Source organism: Musca domestica, unplaced genomic scaffold (genome assembly GCF_030504385.1).
Source record: "Musca domestica strain aabys unplaced genomic scaffold, Musca_domestica.polishedcontigs.V.1.1 129, whole genome shotgun sequence".
Lineage (NCBI taxonomy): Eukaryota > Metazoa > Arthropoda > Insecta > Diptera > Muscidae > Musca > Musca domestica.
The window spans coordinates 819051-825678 of NW_026712171.1; positions in this window are offsets into that span (position 1 = coordinate 819051).

The following is a 6628-nucleotide window of genomic DNA, read 5'->3' on the forward strand; positions in this document are numbered from 1 at the left end:
ATCTTGAATGTTTGGGAAGAATTCCTGGAAGGATAGAAATCCTTTTCTTACTGAAAGTCCCATTCGCTCTATTATTTTGCACCCTTTAAATTTGGTATTTTACTGAATGTACTTCCAAAGAATTTTGCATTTTGAGCTCTCATTGGACGGATTATTGTCACATGAAAGAAGTAGGTCCACGCTTTGAAATGAGCTCCATTAGGCTTTTTCTGTCATTTTTGGTTGTTTAAATGTGTTCGCAAGTACAAATTTAAAAAAATGACAAAAGAAGAATAACAAATTGAAAAAATCTACAACTTGTTCGCTGATTTATTACAGCAAATGTTTAAAGACCCTTACTATTATTTTAAAATTCGATTCCACTGAAAATCTTTTCGATTTTTTCCCGATTTGAGAATTTTTGCAATGAGATCTCTTTTTCGTGATTTTTTAGCGAATTTGAAAAAGTAATTATCTTTTAATTAATAATTATCTTTCTTTTGGTGTGACCGCGCTAAATTATTTCGATATCATCTATTCCGTTTCGCCACCATATAATTCGGTATTACACTTCCATGTAACCCGCCATCAATTTCAGTTCTCAAGAAATCAAGTCAATTAAATAAAATGGTTTTAATATTCGAATTCAAAAATAAAATATAAAAACACTACAAATGTACATTAGAAAAAAGCCAGTCAAAATAGAAAAAAATCATGCAAAATAAAACATTACTATTGTACATTTGAAAAGTCAAAATGAAAATGTTAATATATCACATTTTTACGCGATTTTTTTGGATATTATCCTTTTCGGAGAGGAGACAACTCCGAATTTGTGTGGATCGTTAAAATCAGTCCAGCGGTTCTTAAGTTATAAGCGTAGTAACTAACACAACTTACATTTATATATATAGATATATATATATATATATATATATATATATATATATATATATATATATATATATATATATATATATATATATATATATATATATACATATATATATATATATGTATATATATCTTAAATGATTTCAACATAACTTCACAAATTTATTTTTGCACCAAATGTAGTCACGCAAGTTAACTTCCGTACCGCCGAAAAATAAGAAAACAAGAATTATTCTGTTTTAGATGCCAAATACAACTGATGCTTTATTCAAAAAATTCTTATATTTAAGCGATTTTACAATTATTGATTTTTCTTAGAGTTAACAAAGAACAAAGGAACATAAAATCTAGAGCTATCAAGAAAATACTTAAGCTAAAAATTTGTATTGGGTACAGTAAAAGTAAACATTTCTTTTTGGGTTATTTCCGTCATAGTTTTATTACTAGTGTTGTTATTGTGATGTTGAAGTGGAGAATTATTGCTGACGAAATAATGTCAACAATATTGGTGTTAGCTCTTTGGTGCTTATGACAATGTTGTAACTAATAATGATGTTAATAATAATGATATTAATAATAATGATGTTAATAATAATGATGTTAATAATAATGGTGTTAACAATAATGATGTTTTTAATAAATGAGGTTGTGGTTGAAAATAATGAACTTAATAATAATGTTGTTTATTGGTGGCTGTAGGTAACTCCTCCCTCTCCAGAATGAAGTGAGGGCCAAAGGGGCTTCGGATCATTTGTGGCCAGAACTTCATTATTGTTGTGGGTTATGGAGTAGATTAATTTTATAGGCTTTCTTATTACTAATATTATTGATAATATTATGATTATAGAACTAATTATACCAAATGCGGAATAAGAAATTGTTTTGTAATTGTCAGAGTCTGTTTGAAGAAATTCGATATTTGCTTTATTTTGGAATCTGTATTGATCTAGTTTGGGTAATGTTAGTTCGTCTCTTATGGAGAGTGTTGTAATATTGTTTGAGAAGCTAGTTTGGAAGGTTATTGTGCTAATGTTTTCTTGGTGAATATTCGGTTTATCTGTATACCAGACATTATTAAATAAGATTTTGCATTCATTAAAATTAATAACAGAGGAAGACTTGATTGGTAGACTCTTAGTTACGTTGTTACATACTGTGGTTATGTTTCCTATTGGAGGGTTTATAAGCACTAGGTAATTTGGTTCTGGATATATTATGTCCGTAGTTAATCCTATGTCTCTAAGGTGACATGCCACCGTTTCTTCTCTAAGCAAAATTGATTTTAGGCAATCTCTATTTCTTTCGTATTGAGTTTCATAGTTGCAGTAAAATTTTTGTTCTATTTGTTTGCATCGGTTGTCGAAAAGATAAAGGTTATCATTGTTTATTAAAGCGTATTCACCGGTTATTATTTCTAAGGTGTTATTTATGGGGGTTTTGATTATGTGTAATAATTTAAATAGTTCATTAGAAATTATAGGAATTTGTATGTCAAATATTATGTTTGTGTCGTTATAATATGCTGTCAGTTGTAGTAATTCATATATATGTTCTGGTGATATAATGTCCGTTGCATTGTTAAGTATGTTGTGTATTTCATTCAGTTCGTCAGTAGTTAATATTAATTTTGGGACGGTGTTAAGCCTTGCTAATACTACTGATTCTGCGATATCATTAAGGTGGTCGGTAAGTATATCTATGTTAAAACTGATTTGAAGTAAATTTTGCATTTGGATTATTGCATTAACCGAGGGGTTTATGGCATTTCTTGTCTGGTTTTGAATCATCATTATAGAACGTTCTATTAGGTTTTGTTCTTCATTTATGTGATTGGTAATGTTTTCGAATCTTGTTATCATTTTGTTATTTAACATCATTTGGTTTTTAAGCGTTGTTTTTATTTGGGTATTTCCTCTAGTTAAATTGTCAATGTTTTTATTTAGTTCTTCTGCATCTTTGTAGTCCATATTTCCCGTTATGAATTTGATTGCTGATCCTAAGGCATTTACAAGTCCCCGTTTTTTCCTATAATTTGGGGTTAATATATCCAATTTGGCTGAGAGATTATTCAGTTTCAGTTTCGTAGTTCTAAGTTGTGATGCTGTAAATCTTGTCTCCTCTATTCGATCCAAAGTTTGCTTTATAGTGTTAATATTGTCGTTATATGTTTTAAGGTTAATAACATGGATTAGATGTTGAAAGTCTGTGATTAATTTAGCATCGCCTAGTTGTAGTGGTATAAGTCCCTGAGTCTGCGTTATGTTTGTTATTGTGACGTCGGATTGTACAGGTACGAACCTAAAAGACAAATAGAAGTCAGTTTATGTAAGACGTTTTCTTTTAATTTTGGCTTTATGTAGTTTTTGGTTATTTGACGTTATCAGCGTCACTTTCTTGTTTTCCTTGACTACCCTCTTTGAGAAGCGAGGGGTCATTTTGTTCCTCCCTGATTCCCTTCTGTATATTGTCTGGTTTTCAGTTAAATCTTCTGGTTCTTCCCTATTTGCGTTTAGTTTTTTTATACGTTTGTCAGTGTCCATGGATAATTTATCTTTAATAATTTTGTGTAAGTCATTTTGAAATTCTTGTAGTCTATTTAAGTAGTCATGTTCAGAGTTATAGCTTAATGTCTTTTCGAAGTTATAAGTCCTACCATAGAAGAGTTCAAATGGGGTTAAATTTGTAGCACTATGGATTGCGTTGTTATAGGTAAAAATGACTTCTAATAGTATTTCGTCGTGATTTAGTGGTATTTCTGATGACTTATACTTTTCGTAAACTATTCTGTAGGTCTCGGTAATGGTTGAATGTAATCTTTCTACGGGAGAGTTTCCTGTACTTTGATGAAATGATGTATAATGTAAGGTTATCTGATGCATTTTACAAAAATCTTTTATAATGGATGCATTAAATTCAGCGCCCTGATCACAAACAATTTTCTTGGGTATGCCGTGTAGGCTTATGAAATGTTTGAAACTTTTCAGAATTGATAGGCTATTCCTAGAGTCTAAAGAGTAAGCGGCTGCAAATTTAGAAAATTTGTCTATGATGGTAAGTATATTACGCTTGTTTATACAATAGATATCTGTGTGGATAATATCCAGTGGTTTTTCGGGAATTTCAGGTTTTTGAAATTTGGGTTTTGGTGGTTTCCTGTCATATTTTAAAGTTTGGCATGTATGACAATGATTAATACAATTTTGTATTTTGTTTTTCATGAAAGGGAAGTAGTACTCTCGTTTTAAGTGTGCATATGTCTCTTGAATACCTCTATGGTTATGGTTCATATGGTATTCATTAATTATTTTGTCTTGCTCATCAATGGTTCTTATGTCTTGTAGAATGTCCATGCATCGTACTAACTTAAATAGTTTGCTGTTTGCAAAGTATTTTGAGTAGGTGCTTTGAATTAATTTAAATGTATCGTCATCTGCCATAAGCGCAGAGACTTTATTTGGTGTTATATAAATTTGGAAAATGTTAGTCAATGTTTGTTCATCGTACTTTTCTCTACGTATAGTCTTGCGTATTTTATTTTTAAATATTGTTTCTAAGGTTATTGGTGAGCCACCGATTTGAGTTTGAAATATAATTTGAATATTAAATTCGTTAATTGGTCTTTCTGATATCGGTATTCCATCGTCAACATTTTCGTCGGAGGAATGGATTGTTGTTCCTTGTGTACCATGGTTTGAGATGTTATCAACTGAATTAGTGTTTATATCGACATGTTCATTTACAGATAGATTGTCTAATTTAATACGACTTAGTGCGTCTGCGTTAGTATTTAATTTTCCTTTTTTGTAGATAATTTCATAGTCATATTCTTCTAGTTTTAATCTCCAGCGGATTAATTTTGAATTTGGTTCTTTTAGACTCATGATCCATGTAAGGGGCCTATGGTCGGTAATTATTTTAAATTTCCTTCCAAAAAGGTATGGCCTGAAATATTTTGTCGCCCATACGATAGCAAGTAATTCTTTTTCTATCGTCGAGTAATTTATTTCGCTATTCGATAATGTACGACTTGCGTAACATATAGGCTTGTCACTACCTATTGGTCCTTGGGAAAGTATTGCTCCTAAAGCAAAGTCGCTAGCGTCGGTGGTTAAATTAAATGGTTTTGAAAAGTCAGGATATTGGAGCAGTGGGTCGTTCATTAAAAGATTTTTGCAAGTAGCAAATGTGTTCAAATATCTCTCGTTTAATATTACTTTTCTCCCTTTCTTAAGACATTCTGTGAGGGGTTTCGTTAATTTCGAGAAATCTTGAATAAATTTCCTGTAATAACCTAGTAGTCCTAAAAATGATTTTATTTGTTTTTGTGTTTTTGGTACGGGGAAAGCTTTTATGGCATGAATTTTATCAGGGTTGGGTTTAATACCATCAGTGGAAATAACATGTCCGAGAAAAGAACATTCTTTCTTTAGGAATTCTGATTTGTCCAGTTGTATCTTAAGATTGGCTGTACGTAATTTACCGAGTACTTTTTTCAAGTGTTGTATGTGCTCCTCTAAGGAAGTTGAATATATAACTATGTCATCTAAATATACAAGGCAGACTGTCCCGATCAAGTCATTTAATACATTGTCCATTACCCTTTGGAAAGTGGATGGAGCATTTTTTAATCCAAAAGGCATCCTTACGAATTCATAGTGACCTCTATCGACAGAAAATGCTGTTTTACCAATATCTTTTGGGTGCATTTCGATCTGGTGAAAACCGCTAGCTAAATCTAAAGTTGTGAAGTAGAGACTTCTCCCCAATTTATCTAATATGTCAGTTATGTTGGGTATGGGATATTTATCAGAAACAGTTTTCTCGTTTAATTTGCGATAATCTATAACAAGTCTCCATTTTTGTATATTGCTCGAGTCTAATTTTTTTGGTACGATCCATATAGGAGCACTCCATGGTGAAAAACTTCTTCTAATTACACCTTGTTGCAACATTTTATCGATTTGTTTGCGTATTTCCTCTTTGTGTATGTAAGGGTACCTGTATGATTTTGTAAAAATGGGTTTGTCGTCAGTTGTCCTTATTTGGTGTTTGATTTGATTCGAGAATGTCAATTGTTCTCCCTCCTTGAAAAACACATCTTCAAAGCATTTGCAAACCTTCAGCAAAGCTTGTTTTTCCTCTTTATTAAGATGACCGGTCCTTATCGAATCTAAAATGTCATGATTATCATTCATACAGTTGTGTTCTAAACTGAAGTTATTAACTTCGATGTAATTCTGGTCGTTGTATGGTGTCGTCTTTATTGGTTGTTCAATGTATGCAATTTTATCATGTCCAGAAGTATTAACTATTTCCACAAGGCTGTACCACTTTTTAGAATGATACAGTCCCTCTGAAATAAAGAGGTCGGAACCCAAAAAAGTCCTTGGGAGAAAAAAGCTACCATTTTGTGTGTCTACCGGTACATTAATAACAACTCTGGAAGAGCTTGGAATAATGAATTTCTCAGAAGTAAAATTGGGTTTGAGATGAATAGGTATGATGGCTTGACTTGTTACTAGAGTTTTGTTACCTAGGTCTATTTTAGCTTTGAGAAAATCTAATATGTCCAATCCTATTAGTCCATCGAAATAGTTGTGAAATTTGAAGACAAAAAATTCTGTATCTCCTTTTTGTTTGAATTCCGTAAATAAGGGTAGTTTAATTTTTTTGTCCAGTGAGTGTTTAGTTAAAATTGTTGTGATTGTAATTGGTTTGCAAGTCATACACTCTTCGTCATTTACAAATTCTGGGT